We start from the raw sequence: 21,066 nt of genomic DNA on the forward strand, positions 1-21,066 counted from the left end.
CTGCAAGGTGTACTGAGGCTGGATGTATGAGGTATATCACGCTGCACGGTGTACTGAGGCTGGATGTATGAGGTATATCACGCTGCACGGTGTACTGAGGATGGATGTATGAGGTGTATTACGCTGCATGGTGTACTGAGGCTGGATGTATGAGGTATATCACGCTGCATGGTGTACTTAGGCTGGTTGTATGATGTATATCACACTGCAGGGTGTACTGAGGCTGGATGTATGAGGTATCTTACGCTGCATGGTGTACTGAGGCTGGATGTATGAGGTATATAACGCTGCATGGTGTACTGAGGCAGGATGTATGAGGTATATCACGCTGCACGGTGTACTGAGGCTTGATGTATGAGGTATATCAGGCTGCATGGTGTACTGAGGCTGGATTTATGAGGTATATCACTCTGCAAGGTGTACTGAGGCTGGATGTATGAGGTATATCACGCTGCACGGTGTACTGAGGTTGGATGTATGAGGTATATCACGCTGCATGGTGTACTGAGGATGGATGTATGAGGTGTATTACGCTGCATGGTGTACTGAGGATGGATGTATGAGGTATATCACGCTGCATGGTGTACTAAGGCTGGTTGTATGATGTATATCACACTGCAGGGTGTACTGAGGCTGGATGTATGAGGTATCTTACGCTGCATGGTGTACTGAGGCTGTTTGTATGAGGTATATCACGCTGCACGGTGTACTGAGGCTGGATGTATGAGGTATATCACGCTGCACGGTGTACTGAGGCTGGATGTATGAGGTATATCACGCTGCACGGTGTACTTAGCAGGATATATGAGGTATAAACGCTGCACGGTGTACTGAGGCTGGAGGTAATGCTTCTTTTATTGAAAATTACATCCATTTTATACAAAAATATATACATATATACATCCTTTTTACATATATAGAATCAAACCAGAAAACCCTCCCCCCACCCCGCCCCCCTCCCCACCAACCTTCACCATCCCTCTTCAATAGCATTCCTTTAACTATGATTTAGACCTACCATCTACTACCTCCCGATCCGGGAAATGAGAACTGTATCCTTACTCCATCCAAATCCATTCAAACCCTTCCATACCCTTACTCCCCTATTCATTCCACCTGCCACACCACACTATACCAACCGTCATTCTCACTTATCCTTACACTCTTCCCAATCACTCACTCTCCCATCATTCATACCTATCACTCCTCCCCATCACCCTCACCCTTACCCATCACCTTTAACACATAAAACACATTCTTTACCCATACTCACAAAACCTCATATATCATTTCTACCACTCCCCCCTTACTTCCATTCCAACCGACATTAATTAAGGAAAAAGTCAGATATTGACAAAGCATGCATGTAAACCTTTCTTTTACCATTCCTCAACTTTCCCCCTATGAGTGTCAGAAAATAGCAAAGAATCCAGCATGTTCCAGGATCCACCTTCCGCCACCTACTAAGGAGGTTTCAGCTGACCCCACAAGCGGGACCAGCTGATGGCATCCAGCTTCTCCTTTTCCATCTCCATCATCACTTTCACCTCGTGTAAGACAAGACCCACCACCGTCCTAACAGGGAGGATTTTTTGTCTTAATGTAACCTGACACCGTGCATTCCACGTGTTGTACCTAACCGCTAAACTAACTATGAAAATCGTGCATAAATCAAAATTCCCATAACCTTTGAATGCCCCGTAGGCCCATTCCGGGTAACTCAGCCCCGAAAGACAAGGGATCCCCAGAGTCATTGAAACGTCCTTATAAACTGCTACATTAAAGGGACATTCAAGAAAGAAGTGGTCCATTGTCTCCACCTCAACAGGACATTCCTCACGTGGGCAAACACGATCATTGGCACTTCTCATCCCGACATTCCCTCTAACGTAAAGTCTTCCTTGGAAAGAGAGCCAGGCAATATCTCTAAACTTCAGCGGGATCCTCTGATTATTAAGCAGTTTCAGCCCATCTGAACAGACAGTCCCTGGACAGTCCCTTAGAGCCAATGGAGCATAAAAATAGGTCTGCAAGATCACCTTCCCCAACTCTTTCCTTGAAAGTTCTCTCACATCACCCACATTCAGGCCCCACTTGGAAATCATCTTTATGGACTGAATCACGTAGATCGGGAGGTAACCTCGCCTGGTCCAGTGCTTTTTCATCTGACCTCCATCTATCCATGCTCTAATATAGGGAGACAACCACTCCATGAAACCATGTACCCATCGAGGGGGGTCGTCCAAAAACAGACTACCCATATTCAACTTCAAAAAAGTGGTTACAAAGAAAACTATAGGGTTGACCATCTCCTGGCCCCCTTCCTCCCTCGATCTGTACGTGATTCCTCTCTTGACTATGTTCATCTTGTTCCCCCAGAACATCTGGAAGAACAAGGAACACAATTTAGACCACAACGATTGAGGCAAAAAACAGACATACTGTAGCTGACGTACAAAAATATTGGTACCAAGTAGGTTTTGCATATGTCAACCCTTTCTCTTAGGGAGAACTTACACCCTTTCCAGGAGTTTACTTTCCTGGTGGCATCCTCCAGCTTCCTGTCCCAATTTAGTAAGTAGTAATCTCCGTGATCAAATTGGATGCCCAAAATTTTTAATACTATTTTTAGGTCCCTCCCTCCCCCATCCAGAAAACTTCACACTTGTCCTGATTTATCTTGGAACTTGAAGCCCCTGAAAAATCAGTTACTAGTTGGTTAATGTCTTCTGCCTCCTCCTCCGCTGACAATACCACTGTGACATCATCTGCATAGGCTACCACCTTTAAGGCAAACTCCGGCGCCAGCTGAACCCCCTTCAACCTGCCACTCTCAATCCTCCTTATGAAGGGATCAATTGCGAACACGTATAGAAGAGGGCTCAGAGGACATCCCTGTTGCACACCCGAGTCCACCTCAAACATGGGCCCAACCCAACCATTAACAAGTGGAAAGCTTTCGGCCTTTTTATAAAGAATCTTTAGCCAATTGATTATCTTTGGCGGGAAGCCATACCTTTCAAGCAATCTCCACAGATACTCCTGATTGACACGGTCAAAAGCCTTAGACTGGTCCAAAGCCAGCAGGAATTTTCCATCCTCCCCAGCCCTGCACCGCTCCACGGCTTCCCGGACACCAAGGACCGCACTAAAGGTGCTGCGCCCTTTCACTGTACAGTGCTGGGAGGGGGAAAGAAGCCTCTTAGAGAACTCCACAATTCTGTTGAAAAACACTTTTGCCAAAATCTTTCTATCCGTGTTGAGAAGAGCTATGGGGCGCCAATTCTCAACATGGGTTGGGTCTTTCCCTTTGTACAGTAGGATGAGAGCAGACCGTCTCATGGAGGGGGGCAGTTCCCCCTCTTCCAGGCTTGAGATAAAAACCTCTGTGAGACGGGGAGCTAAGACATCAGAGAACTCTTTATAAAACTCCGATGTTAGGCCATCAGGTCCGGGTGACTTTTTTGACATTAAACCGTCAATTGCTTCCCTAACTTCATCTACTCCGATCCTATTGTCCAAACAATCAAGAGAGCCATCTGGTTCCATCAGACCAGGTGTCCCCCTCAGAAACGTTTCCATCTTCTCTCTAATAGGTGCTTTCTCTGACAAGAGATCAGAATAATAAGCCCTAATGACTTCCAGGATGCCTTCCCTCTTCTCCTGAAGCACACCCCTTTCGTCATATAGGCCAGTAACTTCTCTTACCTCGATGGCTTTTCTACAACTCTGATAGGGATCTGGCGAGTGGTATGTACCATAATCCCTCTCCAGAATCAAAGATGCCAATCGGTCATACTGCAGATCCTTCATCTGAGACTTCACCCTGGAGATTTCCCCACCATCTCCACTCTCAGAGATCAAGAAATCCAGTTTCCTTTTAAGAACATGGTAGGCACTTTTCTTTTTCAAGCCTCTGTTTTTAACCAGTCTTTTGAAAAAACCCCGGACCTTCTTTTTCATCACCTCCCACCACTCAGATCTACTCCAACCTGCCTCCAACAGTGATTCATGGTCCTCAAAGAGATCCCTAAGAGACTGTTTCACACCCTCTTCCTTGAGAAGCTCAGAGTTCAGCCTCCACAGACCCCTCCCTTTCTGGATGGACTGTGAGGCATTCAATGAAAAACTAAAGAAGCAGTGATCAGAAAATTCTACCGGCTCCACCTTGGGGGGCAGAGTTTTTGAATTTTCTTTAACAAAAAATCTGTCTATCCTACTCATCCTTTGACCATTATGATAGGTGAAACCCGTGAGGTCCGGATTATGTCTAATATGGACATCTACCAAACCAGCCTTTCTAGCCATTCTAACTAAAAATTTAGCATCATGGCCCAGGGTCCTACCATTTCTGGCACCTCCTCTGTCTTTTGGTCTTACCACGGTGTTAAAGTCACCACCAAAAACGACCTGCTGGGCTGTGAATAAGAAAGGTTTTATCACCTCGAAGAGACATTTCCTATCCCAAGCTTTTTGGGGGCCATAGATATTAATCAGCCTTAGGTCCTGTCCCCTTAAGGTGATATCCAAAACCATACATCTTCCTACTTCAAGTTCTATGACTCTGTGCACAGTTACCATGTCGGAAAAAAGCACCGCCACCCCACTATACGGCTCGGCCGCCAGAGACCAGAATGAAGGGCCTCTCCTCCATTCCCTTTTGGCCCTATGCAGGGCCTCAAGGGTCCCCACTCTGGTCTCTTGGAGAAAAAAGATGTCAACCTCAACCGTGTTGAAAAAATCAAAGGCCATAAAACGAGCTCGTTCAGATAACACGGAAGCCACATTAATCGTGGCACATCGTATGGTTTGGGGATCCATGGAAAAAATCATAGAGTAGGGTCATATCTCACTTTTCTCTTATTTCACCTGACCCACCACCATCCTTGCATTCCCCTCCACCCAACACATCCTTACCATCAACCGACCTCTCAGACAAACCTACATCCCCTTTCCCAGGATCAGGAGGCCTAGCTGAAAAGTCTATCAACGTTTCCCTATTATCCTCAGGCTTTGCCTTGTCTATTCCTCCCCGTTCCTCTGCTTCCTCCCGTTCTACCTCCTTTCCCTCTCCCTCCCCTTTTCCTTTCTGACTGCTAATCTGCACTACTTTCCCTGTTTCTAAGGTCTTTCCACTTTCTCTACCACCTCCTCCTCCCTTCTACTTTTTTTCCTGAGCTTTTTCCTTTTCCCTTCCTTGCTTGCATTTCCTTTCTTTCTGCTCCTTCCATCAGCTATATTTTTTTCTCAGGACTAAACTCTCCCCCTCCTTATAAATCTCCTCCTCTCCCTCCTCTTCACTTTCACTATCCTCCTCTTCTCCTGAAAAGGCTAAAAATCTATTGGCTAGACTTATCACCTCCTCCTCCCCTTTCCTCTTTGTGGCACTTTTGTTTCTCCTTACTTCCTGAAACTGTTTCTCCTTCCTCTGTTCCTGATCCTTCACCCATGTTACCACTGTCTGCCCCTCCATTACTACTTTCTTGAACTTACCCCCTGCTCCACCTTCAGGTGCTCTATCCGGATGGCGCATTGACTCTGGACACCTACTATAGGGATGCCCCTCGAGGCCACACAAATTACATTTCACTGTATTGCATGACCCCGAGAGGTGACCTGCCTCGCTGCAAAGAGAACACTTTACCACTCCACATTCACTGCTGGAATGTCCCTCTTCCCCGCAACGAAAGCAGGTCCTTGGTTGGCCCGGATAGAACACCTGAATGCGGTCCCTACCTATGTACGCAGCTGAAGGGAGATGCACTTTCCTCCCCCCAACCTGGTGCAGCCTAACCTGAATGGTCCATGCACCTCCCCATACCCCCAACGTGTGATCTACTTTCTGCAGGTCCCCTTGCAAGCTGCACTGCCTACTCAACCAGTATTTGATATCGTTGGCTGGGATAGTTTCGTCCCGCACCAGAATTCGGACCCTAACATTTTCCACTCTGGATTTTGATGAAATGAGGTACCCTTTGTATGCTACCTCATGCCTCTTTACTCCCCATTGCTTCCCCACTTCATTCATTTTATCCTCCCACAAGAAACTCAAATCAAAGATTGGGGATGTTTCCGGATGGATACAGGCTGTCAAGTCACGGGCACAACAATTTAATGTAAATATCATATTTAGAAATGTTTCCTTTGGGGGTACCGGATCTGTATCCACCCACTTAAACTGAACAACATGCCTCCGTCTCCCATTTACCTCCTGGCCCGTGACCTGACTCCGCCTGTCCATATTGTTGCTACCTGTCTGTTTCAGCGCATTTGCATATGATACAGGTGATAAATTGCGGACAGGGTCATACACATTACCCCCAGCAGCAGCAGGTAACGGCACCTTTTTGCTCTGGATACTCTCAGCAATGATTTTAAGTGATGCCCCTGCCCTTTCTGGGACCATCATATCCCCATACACAGTCTCCATGACCTGCCTTTCCCCAGGCAACAACTTATCAGTGTCCAGGCACTGCAGGCCCTGAGTCATTTTACTCTCCAATGCAATATTAGCAGTTCCTCCAGCCTTCTCCACAAGGCTCTGTCCAGGCTTCTGGCCACCATCCTTCACCACACTGACCTCTGAGCAGTCCATACTGTGTGCAATGTCATTGTTATTAGCAGTTCCTCCAGCCTTCTCCACAAGGCTCTGTCCAGGCTTCTGGCCACCATCCTTCACCACACTGACCTCTGAGCAGTCCATACTGTGTGCAATGTCTTCTGGCTGGCCTGGACTCAGCTTCTCATCAGCCAGTGTGATCTGCCCATCCCCCGGCTCTGGATTCTCCCTCTCAGCTGGTGTCTGGTCTGACCTCTCTCTGATCTCTCTGCAGCCGGCCACTCCCTGTTCTGGATCTGCAGGCTCCTGCACCTGGCTCTCAGCAACAGGGGAATCCTGCAGTGACTGGGTTGCAATTAACCCCTGCTCTGCTGGTTTCACGTTTACACAGTCTTTTTGTTTCCTTTTCTTAGCAATGTGACTTTTCAGCTTACTTATAGTATTAGTGCATAATGTCATGCGGTCTCTCCACATCTGGCGCTCCCAACTGCGGCAGGAGTTTCTTTGCTTCTTTGCATTATACATTCTGCAACACACTTTCTTAACTTCTGCACTTAGCTCCTGCAGGGTCATCTTAGCAAAAGCTTCATTTTCACTTTCTTCTTCACTGGAGTCATCTTCTTCCAGTTCCATATCATCATCATCCTCATTCTCAGACAGCGAATCTGGTCCCCCCACGGTAGCTGTTATGCCGCCGCCGGCGTTGGCCTCCCCGCCGGGTTCCTCCATCACTTCCCCCCGCAGCTGGCTAGCTACAGGGGTACCTCCGGATTCATCCTGGGGGACTTTCCTTCTGCCATCTTTGGGATCTTTATCAGAGGCTCCTGCTGCAGATGTTGAGGCAGCAGCAGGGATTTTCTTCCTCTGGGGCTTGTTCCCGATAGCCCGTCCTTTGCCTTTCACCATTGCTGGTTGTAGCAGGCCCAAAGCACCAGGGCTTGCCTGAATGCTTCTCCCACCTGGGTCCCCTGGTTTGGGGATACCTGGAGGAGGAGCCACTGCTAGAGTACAGCTTCTCTACCTTCTCAGGAGCTACAGCACACACACCCTCCTCCTGCACTGCAGCTGGATGTATGAGGTAATGCTTCTTTTATTGAAAATTACATCCATTTTATACAAAAATATATACATATATACATCCTTTTTACATATATAGAATCAAACCAGAAAACCCTCCCCCCACCCCGCCCCCCTCCCCACCAACCTTCACCATCCCTCTTCAATAACATTCCTGTAACTATGGTTTAGACCTACCATCTACTACCTCCCGATCCAGGAAATGAGAACTGTATCCTTACTCCATCCAAAACCATTCAAACCCTTCCATACCCTTACTCCCCTATTCATTCCACCTGCCACACCACACTATACCAACCATCATTCTCACTTATCCTTACACTCTTCCCAATCACTCACTCTCTCATCATTCATACCTATCACTCATCCCCATCACCCTCACCCTAACCCATCACCTTTAACACATAAAACACATTCTTTACCCATACTCACAAAACCTCATATATCATTTCTACCACTCCCCCCTTACTTCCATTCCAACCGACATTAATTAAGGAAAAAATCAGATATTGACAAAGCATGCATGTAAACCTTTCTTTTAGCATTCCTCAACTTTCCCCTCTATGAGTGTCAGAAAATAGCAAAGAATCCAGCATGTTCCAGGATCCACCTTCCGCCACCTACTAAGGAGGTTTCAGCTGACCCCACAAGCGGGACCAGCTGATGGCATCCAGCTTCTCCTTTTCCATCTCCATCATCACTTTCACCTCGTGTAAGACAAGACCCACCACCGTCCTAACAGGGAGGATTTTTTGTCTTAATGTAACCTGACACCGTGCATTCCACGTGTGGTACCTAACCGCTAAACTAACTATGAAAATCGTGCATAAATCAAAATTCCCATAACCTTTGAATGCCCCGTAGGCCCATTCCGGGTAACTCAGCCCCGAAAGACAAGGGATCCCCAGAGTCACTGAAACGTCCTTATAAACTGCTACATTAAAGGGACATTCAAGAAAGAAGTGGCCCATTGTCTCCACCTCCCCAGGACATTCCTCACGTGGGCAAACACGATCATTGGCACTTCTCATCCCGACATTCCCTCTAACGTAAAGTCTTCCTTGGAAAGAGAGCCAGGCAATATCTCTAAACTTCAGCGGGATCCTCTGATTATTAAGCAGTTTCAGCCCATCTGAACAGACAGTCCCTGGACAGTCCCTTAGAGCCAATGGAGCATAAAAATAGGTCTGCAAGATCACCTTCCCCAACTCCTTCCTTGAAAGTTCTCTCACATCACCCACCTTTAGGCCCCACTTGGAAATCATCTTTATGGACTGAATCACGTAGATCGGGAGGTAACCTCGCCTGGTCCAGGGCTTTTTCATCTGACCTCCATCTATCCATGCTCTAATATAGGGAGACAACCACTCCATGAAACCATGTACCCATCGAGGGGGGTCGTCCAAAAACAGACTACCCATATTCAACTTCAAAAAAGTTGTTACAAAGAAAACTATAGGGTTGACCATCTCCTGGCCCCCTTCCTCCCTCGATCTTTACGTGATTCCTCTCTTGACTATGTTCATCTTGTTCCCCCAGAACATCTGGAAGAACAAGGAACACAATTTAGACCACAACGATTGAGGCAAAAAACAGACATAGCTGACGTACAAAAATATTGGTACCAAGTAGGTTTTGCATATGTCAACCCTTTCTCTTAGGGAGAACTTACACCCTTTCCAGGAGTTTACTTTCCTGGTGGCATCCTCCAGCTTCCTGTCCCAATTTAGTAAGGAGTAATCTCCGTGATTAAATTGGATGCCCAAAATTTTAATACTATTTTTAGGCCTGGGGAGAGTGTCCGGGAGGGGAAATTCTTTCCCTCCCTCCCCCATCCAGAAAACTTCACACTTGTCCTGATTTATCTTGGAACTTGAAGCCCCTGAAAAATCAGTTACTAGTTAGTTAATGTCTTCTGCCTCCTCCTCCGCTGACAATACCACTGTGACATCATCTGCATAGGCTACCACCTTTAAGGCAAACTCCGGCGCCAGCTGAACCCCCTTCAACCTGCCACTCTCAATCCTCCTTATGAAGGGATCAATTGCGAACACGTATAGAAGAGGGCTCAGAGGACATCCCTGTCGCACACCCGAGTCCACCTCAAACATGGGCCCAACCCAACCATTAACAAGTGGAAAGCTTTCGGCCTTTTTATAAAGAATCTTTAGCCAATTGATTATCTTTGGCGGGAAGCCATACCTTTCAAGCAATCTCCACAGATACTCCTGATTGACACGGTCAAAAGCCTTAGACTGGTCCAAAGCCAGCAGGAATTTTCCATCCTTCCCAGCCCTGCACCGCTCCACGGCTTCCCGGACACCAAGGACCGCACTAAAGGTGCTGCGCCCTTTCACTGTACAGTGCTGGGAGGGGGAAAGAAGCCTCTTAGAGAACTCCACAATTCTGTTGAAAAACACTTTTGCCAAAATCTTTCTATCCGTGTTGAGAAGAGCTATGGGGCGCCAATTCTCAACATGGGTTGGGTCTTTCCCTTTGGACAGTAGGATGAGAGCCGACCGTCTCATGGAGGGGGGCAGTTCCCCCTCTTCCAGGCTTGAGTTAAAAACCTCCGTGAGACGGGGAGCTAAGACATCAGAGAACTCTTTATAAAACTCCGATGTTAGGCCATCAGGCCCGGGTGACTTTTTTGACGTTAAACCGTCAATTGCTTCCCTAACTTCATCTACTCCGATCCTATTGTCCAAACAATCAAGAGAGCCATCTGGTTCCATCAGACCTGGTGTCCCCCTCAGAAACGTTTCCATCTTCTCTCTGATAGGTGCCTTCTCTGACAAGAGATCAGAATAATAAGCCCTAATGACTTCCAGGATGCCTTCCCTCTTCTCCTGAAGCACACCCCTTTCGTCATATAGGCCAGTAACTTCTCTTACCTCGATTGCTTTTCTACAACTCTGATAGGGATCTGGCGAGTGGTATGTACCATAATCCCTCTCCAGAATCAAAGATGCCAATCGGTCATACTGCAGATCCTTCATCTGAGACTTCACCCTGGAGATTTCCCCACCATCTCCACTCTCAGAGATCAAGAAATCCAGTTTCCTTTTAAGAACATGGTAGGCACTTTTCTTTTTCAAGCCTCTGTTTTTAACCAGTCTTTTGAAAAAACCCCGGACCTTCTTTTTCATCACCTCCCACCACTCAGATCTACTCCAACCTGCCTCCAACAGTGATTCATGGTCCTCAAAGAGATCCCTAAGAGACTGTTTCACACCCTCTTCCTTGAGAAGCTCAGAGTTCAGCCTCCACAGACCCCTCCCTTTCTGGATGGACTGCGAGGCATTCAATGAAAAACTAAAGAAGCAGTGATCAGAAAATTCTACCGGCTCCACCTTGGGAGGCAGAGTTTTTGAATTTTCTTTAACAAAAAATCTGTCTATCCTACTCTTCCTCTGACCATTATGATAGGTGAAACCCGTGAGGTCCGGATTATGTCTAATATGGACATCTACCAAACCAGCCTGTCTAGCCATTCTAACTAAAAATTTAGCATCATGGCCCAGGGTCCTACCATTTCTGGCACCTCCTCTGTCTTTTGGTCTTACCACGGTGTTAAAGTCACCACCAAAAACGACCTGCTGGGCTGTGAATAAGAAAGGTTTTATCACCTCGAAGAGACATTTCCTATCCCAAGCTTTTTGGGGGCCATAGATATTAATCAGCCTTAGGTCCTGTCCCCTAAAGGTGATATCCAAAACCATACATCTTCCTACTTCAAGTTCTATGACTCTGTGCACAGTTACCATGTCGGAAAAAAGCACCGCCACCCCACTATACGGCTCGGCCGCAAGAGACCAGAATGAAGGGCCTCTCCTCCATTCCCTTTTGGCCCTATGCAGGGCCTCAAGGGTCCCCACTCTGGTCTCTTGGAGAAAAAAGATGTCAACCTCAACCGTGTTGAAAAAATCAAAGGCCATAAAACGAGCTCGTTCAGATAACACGGAAGCCACATTAATCGTGGCACATCGTATGGTTTGGGGATCCATGGAAAAAATCATAGAGTAGGGCCATATCTCACTTTTCCCTTATTTCACCTGACCCACCACCATCCTTGCATTCCCCTCCACCCAACACATCCTTACCATCAACCGACCTCTCAGACAAACCTACATCCCCTTTCCCAGGATCAGGAGGCCTAGCTGAAAAGCCTATCAACGTTTCCCTATTATCCTCAGGCTTTGCCTTGTCTATTCCTCCCCGTTCCTCTGCTTCCTCCCGTTCTACCTCCTTTCCCTCTCCCTCCCCTTTTCCTTTCTGACTGCTAATCTGCACTACTTTCACTGTTTCCAAGGACAGTCTTTCCACTTTCTCTACCACCTCCTCCTCCCTTCTACTCTTTTTCCTGAGCTTTTTCCTTTTCCCTTCCTTGCTTGCGTTTCCTTTCTTTCTCCTCCCTCCATCAGCTATATTTTTTCTCAGGACTAAACTCTCCCCCTCCTTATAAATCTCCTCCTCTCCCTCCTCTTCACTTTCACTATCCCCCATACCCCCAACGTGTGATCTACTTTCTGCAGGTCCCCTTGCAAGCTGCACTGCCTACTCAACCAGTATTTGATATCGTTGGCTGGGATAGTTTCGTCTCGCACTAGAATTCGGACCCTAACATTTTCCACTCTGGACTTTGATGAAATGAGGTACCCTTTGTATACTACCTCGTGCCTCTTTACTCCCCATTGCTCCACCACTTCATTAATTTTATCCTCCCGCAAGAAACTCAAATCAAAGATTGGGGATCTTTCCGGATGGATACAGGCTGTCAAGTCACGGGCACAACAATTTAATGTAAATATCATATTTAAAAACTTTTCCTTTGGGGGTACCGGATCTGTATCCACCCATTTAAACTGAACAACATGCCTCCGTCTCCCATTTACCTCCTGGCCCGTGACCTGACTCTGCCTGTCCATATTGTTGCTACCTGTCTGTTTCAGCACATTTGCATATGATACAGGTGATACATTGCAGACAGGGTCAGACACATTACCCCCAGCAGCAGCAGGTAACGGCACCTTTTTGCTCTGGATACTCTGAGCAATGATTTTAAGCGCTGCCCCTGCCCTTTCTGGGACCATCATATCCCCATATACAGTCTCCATGACCTGCCTTTCCCCAGGCAACAACTTATCAGTGTCCAGGCACTTCTGGCCCTGAGTCATTTTACTCTCCAATGCAATATTAGCAGTTCCTCCAGCCTTCTCCACAAGGCTCTGACCAGGCTTGTGGCCACCATCCACCACCACACTGACCTCTGAGCAGTCCATATTGTGTGCAATGTCATTGTTATTAGCAGTTCCTCCAGCCTTCTTCACAAGGCTCTGTCCAGGCTTCTGGCCACCATCCTTCACCATACTGACCTCTGAGCAGTCCATACTGTGTGCAATGTCTTCTGGCTGGCCTGGACTCAGCTTCTCATCAGCCAGTGTCATCTGCCCATCCCCCGGCTCTGGATTCTCCCTCTTAGCTGGAGTCTGGTCTGACCTCTCTCTGACCTCTCTGCAGCCGGCCACTCCCTGTTCTGGATCTGCAGGCTCCTGCACCTGGCTCTCAGCAACAGGGAAATCCTGCAGTGACTGGGTTGCAATTAACCCCTGCTCTGCTGGTTTCACGGTTACACAGTCTTTTTGTTTCCTTTTCTTAGCAATGTGACTTTTCAGCTTACTTATAGTATTAGTGCATAATGTCATGCGGTCTCTCCACATCTGGCGCTCCCAACTGCGGCAGGAGTTTCTTTGCTTCTTTGCATTATACATTCTGCAACACACTTTCTTAACTTCTGCACTTAGCTCCTGCAGGGTCATCTTAGCAAAAGCTTCATTTTCACTTTCTTCTTCACTGGAGTCATCTTCTTCCAGTTCCATATCATCATCATCCTCATTCTCAGACAGCGAATCTGGTCCCCCCACGGTAGCTGTTATGCCGCCGCCGGCGTTGGCCTCCCCGCCGGGTTCCTCCATCACTTCCCCCCGTAGCTGGCTTGCTACAGGGGTACCTCCGGATTCATCCGGGGGGACTTTCCTTCTGCCATCTTTGGGATCTTTATCAGAGGCTCCTGCTGCAGATGTTGAGGCAGCAGCAGGGATTTTCTTCCTCTGGGGCTTGTTCCCGATAGCCCGTCCTTTGCCTTTCACCATTGCTGGTTGTAGCAGGCCCAAAGCACCAGGGCTTGCCCGAATGCTTCCCCCACCTGGGTCCCCTGGTTTGGGGATACCTGGAGGAGGAGCCACTGCTAGAGTACAGATTCTCTACCTTCTCAGGAGCTACAGCACACACACCCTCCTCCTGCACTGAGGCTGGATGTATGAGGTATCTCACGCTGCACGGTGTACTGAGGCTGGATGTATGAGGTATATCACACTGCACGGTGTACTGAGGCTGGATGTATGAGGTGTATGACGCTGCTAGGTGCACTGAGGCTGGATGTATGAGGTATATCACGCTGCACGGTGTACTGAGGCTGGGTGTATGAGGTATATCATGCTGCACGGTGTACTGAGGCTGGATGTATGAGGTATATCACGCTGCATGGTGTACTGAGGCTGGGTGTATGAGGTATATCACGCTGCACGGTGTACTGAGGCTGGATGTATGAGGTATATCACGCTGCACGGTGTACTGAGGCTGGATGTATGAGGTATATCACGCTGCATGGTGTACTGAGGCTGGATGTATGAGGTATATCACGCTGCATGGTGTACTGAGGCTGGGTGTATGAGGTATATCACGCTGCACGGTGTACTGAGGCTGGATGTATGAGGTATATCACGCTGCACGGTGTACTGAGGCTGGATGTATGAGGTATATCACGCTGCACGGTGTACTGAGGCTGGATGTATGAGGTGTATCACGCTGCAAGGTGTACTGAGGCTGGATGTATGATGTATATCACGGTGTACTGAGGCTGGATGTATGAGGTATATCACGCTGCATGGTGTACTGAGGCTGGATGTATGAGGTATATCACGCTGCACGGTGTACTGAGGCTGGATGTCTGAGGTATATCACGCTGCACGGTGTACTGAGGCTGGATGTATGAGGTATATCACGCTGCACGGTGTACTGAGGCTGGATGTAGGAGGTATATCACGCTGCACGGTGTACTGAGGCTGGATGTATGAGATATATCACGCTGCACGGTGTACTGAGGCTGGGTGTATGAGGTATATCACGCTGCAAGGTGTACTGAGGCTGGATGTATGAGGTATATAACGCTGCACGGTGTACTGAGGCTGGATGTATGAGGTATCTCACGCTGCATGGTGTACTGAGGCTGGATGTATGAGGTATATCACGCTGCATGGTGTACTGAGGCTGGATGTATGAGGTATATCACGCTGCATGGTGTACTGAGGCTGGATGTATGAGGTATATCACGCTGCATGGTGTACTGAGGCTGGATGTATGAGGTAATGCTTCTTTTATTGAAAATTACATCCATTTTATACAAAAATATATACATATATACATCCTTTTTACATATATAGAATCAAACCTAAAAACCCTCCCCCACCCCACCAACCTTCACCATCCCTCTTCAATAACATTCATTTAACTATGGTTTAGACCTACTATCTACTACCTCCCGATCCGGGAAATGAGAACTGTATCCTTACTCCATCCAAAACCATTCAAACCCTTCCATACCCTTACTCCCCTATTCATTTCACCTGCCACACCACACTATACCAACCATCATTCTCACTTATCCTTACACTCTTCCCAATCACTCACTCTCCCATCATTCATACCTATCACTCATCCCCATCACCCTCACCCTAACCCATCACCTTTAACACATAAAACACATTCTTTACCCATACTCACAAAACCTCATAGAGTAGGGCCATATCTCACTTTTCCCTTATTTCACCTGACCCACCACCCAACACATTCTTACCATCAACCGACCTCTCAGACAAACCTACATCCCCTTTCCCAGGATCAGGAGGCCTAGCTGAAAAGCCTATCAACTTTCCCCTATTGTCCTCAGGCTTTGCCTTGTCTATTCCTCCCCGTTCCTCTGCTTCCTCCCGTGCTACCTCCTTTCCCTCTCCCTCCCCTTTTCCTTTCCGACTGCTAATCTGCACTACTTTCAATGTTTCCAAGGACAGTCTTTCCACTTTCTCTACCTCCTCCTCCTCCCTTCTACTCTTTTTCCTGAGCTTTTTCCTTTTCCCTTCCTTGCTTGCGTTTCCTTTCTTCCTCCTCCCTCCATCAGCTATATTTTTTCTCAGGACTAAACTCTCCCCCTCCTTATAAATCTCCTCCTCTCCCTCCTCTTCACTTTCACTATCCTCCTCTTCTCCTGAAAAGGCTAAAAATCTATTGGCCAGACTTATCACCTCCTCCTCCCCTTTCCTCTTTGTGGCACTTTTGTTTCTCCTTACTTCCTGAAACTGTTCCTCCTTCCTCTGTTCCTGATCCTTCACCCATGTTACCACTGTCTGCCCCTCCATTACTACTTTCTTGAACTTACCCCCTGCTCCACCTTCAGGTGCTCTATCCGCATGGCGCATCGACTCTGGACATCTACTATAGGGGTGCCCCTCGAGGCCACACAAATTACATTTCACTGTATTGCATGACCCCGAGAGGTGACCTGCCTCGTTGCAGAGAGAACACTTTACCACTCCACATTCACTGCTGGTATGTCCCTCCTCCCCGCAACGAAAGCAGGTCCTTGGTTGGCCCGGATAGAACACCTGAATGCGGTCCCTACCTATGTACGCAGCTGAAGGGAGATGCACTTTCCTCCCCCCAACCTGGTGCAGCCTTACCTGAATGGTCCATGCACCTCCCCATACCCCCAACGTGTGATCTACTTTCTGCAGGTCCCCTTGCAAGCTGCACTGCCTACTCAACCAGTATTTAATATCATTGGCTGGGATAGTTTCGTCCCGCACTAGAATTCGGACCCTAACATTTTCCACTCTGGACTTTGATGAAATGAGGTACCCTTTGTATGCTACCTCGTGCCTCTTTACTCCCCATTGCTCCACCACTTCATTCATTTTATCCTCCCGCAAGAAACTCAAATCAAAGATTGGGGATCTTTCCGGATGGATACAGGCTGTCAAGTCACGGGCACAACAATTTAATGTAAATATCATATTTAGAAATGTTTCCTTTGGGGGTACCGGATCTGTATCCACCCACTTAAACTGAACAACATGCCTCCGTCTCCCATTTACCTCCTGGCCCGTGACCTGACTCTGCCTGTCCATATTGTTGCTACCTGTCTGTTTCAGCACATTTGCATATGATACAGGTGATACATTGCAGACAGGGTCAGACACATTACCCCCAGCAGCAGCAGGTAACGGCACCTTTTTGCTCTGGATACTCTGAGCAATGATTTTAAGTGCTGCCCCTGCCCTTTCTGGGACCATCATATCCCCATACACTGTCTCCATGACCTGCCTTTCCCCAGGCAACAACTTATCAGTGTCCAGGCACTTCTGGCCCTGAGTCATTTTACTCTCAGATGCAATATTAGCAGTTCCTCCAGCCTTTTCCACAAGGCTCTGTCCAGGCTTCTGCCCATCATCCTCCATCACACTGACTTCTGAGCAGTCCATATTGTGTGCAATGTCATTGTTATTAGCGGTTCCTCCAGCCTTCTCCACAAGGCTCTGTCCAGGCTTCTGCCCATCATCCTCCACCACACTGACCTCTGAGCAGTCCATACTGTGTGCAATGTCTTCTGGCTGGCTTGGACTCAGCTTCTCATCAGCCAGTGTGATCTGCCCATCCCCCGGCTCTGGATTCTCCCTCTCAGCTGGAGTCTGGTCTGACCTCTCTCTGACCTCTCTGCAGCCGGCCACTCCCTGTTCTGGATCTGCAGGTTCCTGCACCTGGCTCTCAGCAACAGGGAAATCCTGCAGTGACTGGGTTGCAATTAACCCCTGCTCTGCTGGTTTCACCTTTACATAGTCTTTTTGTTTCCTTTTCTTAGCAATGTGACTTTTCAGCTTACTTATAGTATTAGTGCATAATGTCATGCGGTCTCTCCACATCTGGCGCTCCCAACTGCGGCAGGAGTTTCTTTGCTTCTTTGCATTATACATTCTGCAACACACTTTCTTAACTTCTGCACTTAGCTCCTGCAGGGTCATCTTAGCAAAAGCTTCATTTTCACTTTCTTCTTCACTGGATTCATCTTCTTTCAGTTCCATATCATCATCATCTTCATTCTCAGACAGCGAATCTTGTCCCCCCACGGTAGCTGCTATGCCGCCGCCGGCGTTGGCCTCCCCGCCGGGTTCCTCCATCACTTCCCCCTGCAGCTGGCTTGCTGCAGGGGTACCTCCGGATTCATCCGGGGGGACTTTCCTTCTGCCATCTTTGGGATCTTTATCAGAGGCTCCTGCTGCAGATGTTGAGGCAGCAGCAGGGATTTTCTTCCTCTGAGGCTTGTTCCCGATAGCCCGTCCTTTGCCTTTCACCATTGCTGGTTGTAGCAGGCCCAAAGCACCAGGGCTTGCCTGAATGCTTCCCCCACCTGGGTCCCCTGGCTTGGGGATACCTGGAGGAGGAGCCACTGCTAGAGTACAGCTTCTCTACCTTCTCAGGAGCTGCAGCACACACACCCTCCTCCTGCACTGAGGCTGGATGTATGAGGTATCTCACGCTGCACGGTGTACTGAGGCTGGATGTATGAGGTATATCACGCTGCACGGTGTACTGAGGCTGGATGTATGAGGTATATCACGCTGCATGGTGTACTGAGGCTGGATGTATGAGGTATATCACGCTGCATGGTGTACTGAGGCTGGATGTATGAGGTATCTCACGCTGCACGGTGTACTGAGGCTGGATGTATGAGGTAGATCACGCTGCACGGTGTACTGAGGCTGGATGTATGAGATACATCACGCTGCACGGTGTACTGAGGCTGGATGTATGAGCATAGGCGAATCTAGAATTATGGTAATGGGTGGTCCCAGATCCAGACACAACAGGAGGGGGACCTTTGCGCGGCGTAGCCGCGCAGCAAAAAGGGGGCGTGGCATCATGAGAAGGAGGTGTGGCATCACAAAAGGGGTGTGGTATTACACTTTAGACCATACAAAGTAATGCCCATTACACATTTTTAGCAAACTCTGTAATACCCATTACACATAAAGCCACACGCCATAATGCCAATTACACATAAGGCCACACAGCATAATGACCATTACACATTGTGCCAAACATCATGATGCCCATTACATACTATATAACAAACCGTAATGACCATTACATATTTGCCACATAAGTGCTGCTTACCTACGTGCTCATTGCTAGGGGGTTCTTGCTTGATGGCACCATAGTACCCATTACACATGATGCCGCACACCATAGTACCCATTACTCATGATGCTGCACACATAATGCCGCTTACACATGATGCTGCACACCTTAATGCCCCTTACACATTAAGCCACACATTATGCGTAATGCCCCCACATACCGCCACTTGTAGCATCCCTTAAGCAATGCCCCCAAAAGTGCCACTTACTGTAAATTTTTCTATGAGCCTTCGCTGCTGCAGGGAGAGATGGAGAGCGGTGCAGCTGCTTCTATGGCGAGAGGAGCAGAGCGCAGCGCAGAGCACGCTCCCACTCCCCTCCTGGTGTCCCCTCTAGCCGAGTGGACATTTGAAATATTGTGCACGCTGTTGTTGTGCTTGACGTCGGGGGAGCACGCCGGGTGCCGGCACCACATGATTAAAGGGGGGGGGGGGGCTGAGGTGAAAGCATGGAGAAGAATTGGAGCGGAAGCTGCAGGGGTGACAGTCATTCACAGTTGGGCAGATTCAAAGCACTGCAGGTCACGGCTGTTTGATATAATACCCTTTTCACAACAGAAAATTCAGGGATTTACCCGGGAATATGGTCCCAGGATCATGCAGGGACATTCCCAGGCTGACACCTTATACACCGGCCTAGTCCAAGCATTTTCTGGTGTGAGGGGGAGAGACAACCACTCCCCTCTCCCTACCCCCCTTTAACCAACCAGCTATATCTTCAGAACCAACTGACCCATTTACATGAGACCAGTATCATATTAAAGAACTTTTGAGTTGGCTTCGAATGATTTTGGTCATGAAATTGCATTTAAGAAAAAAAAAAAAAAAAAGGTTTAACCTCAATAACCCTGGAACCAATTAACCCATATGGATCCAGCCTAGTATCAGATTGAAGGCCCAGCGATTTGGGTTCGACTGAGATCAACCTCTAGCTTCAGTGATGCCGAAGGGGGATCCGGCAGCCGCTGAACTGGGTGGGGGTCGGAATTAGCGGGTCCCATGTTATCCTATAGGGAAAACGTTCCAGCTTTGCCTGGCAGTATCTCCGGTTCCCAGGGGGCTAGAGACACGGGGCTGGGCTCGTTGGAAAGCCCTATCCCTCAGCTACAAAATAGGCTAATGGGTGGTCCTGTGCACCCCCGGACCACCCCCTAGATTCGCCTATGTGTATGAGGTATATCACGCTGCATGGTGTACTGAGGCTGGGTGTATGAGGTACTGTATATCACGCTGCACGGTGTACTGAGGCTGGATGTATGAGGTATATCACGCTGCATGGTGTACTGAGGCTGGATGTATGAAGTATATCAGGCTGCATGGTGTACTGAGGCTGGGTGTATGAGGTATATCAAGCTGCATGGTGTACTGAGGCTGGATGTATGAGGTATATCACGCTGCATGGTGTACTGAGGCTGGATGTATGAGGTATATCACGCTGCATGATGTACTGAGGCTGGATGTGTGTTTCCCTCCTATATCCCTATAGATTGTAAGCTTGCAGCAGGGCCCTCCTACCTCCATGTCTGTCTGTTGTTACCCAGTTTGTTTTATCACTGTTTACTATTGTAAAGCGCAACGGAATCTGCTGCGCTATATAAGAAACTGCAAATAAATAAAATAAATAAATACATGTATGAGGTATATCACGCTGCACGGTGTACAGAGGCTGGATGTATGAGGTATATCACGCTGCATGGTGTACTGAGGCTGGATGTATGAGGTTTATCACATTGCACGGTGTACTGAGGCTGGATGTATGAGGTATATCACGCTGCACGGTGTACTGAGGCTGGATTATGAGGTATATCACGCTGCACGGTGTACTGAGGTTGGATGTATGAGGTATATCACGCTGCATGGTGTACTGAGGCTGGATGTATGAGGTATATCACGCTGCATGGTGTACTGAGGCTGTATGTATGGAGGTATATCATGCTGCATGGTGTACTGAGGCTGGGTGTATGAGGTATATCACGCTGCACGGTGTACTGAGGCTGGATGTATGAGGTATATCACGCTGCACGGTGTACTGAGGCTGGATGTATGAGGTATATCACGCTGCATGGTGCACTGAGGCTGGATGTATGAGGTGTATCACGCTGCATGGTGTACTGAGGCTGGA

At 48.1% G+C, this 21,066-nt stretch overlaps 1 protein-coding gene across 1 annotated transcript in view; it reads left to right on the forward strand.

The window, feature by feature from the left end:
- Nucleotides 1-21,066, forward strand: part of LOC146063099 (uncharacterized) — a 135,612-nt gene that overhangs the window by 22,051 nt on the left and 92,495 nt on the right. The gene's annotated exons all lie outside the window — the stretch shown is intronic.

The sequence above is a fragment of the Crinia signifera genome, chromosome 3 (genome assembly GCF_055691185.1).
Source record: "Crinia signifera chromosome 3, ASM5569118v1, whole genome shotgun sequence".
Lineage (NCBI taxonomy): Eukaryota > Metazoa > Chordata > Amphibia > Anura > Myobatrachidae > Crinia > Crinia signifera.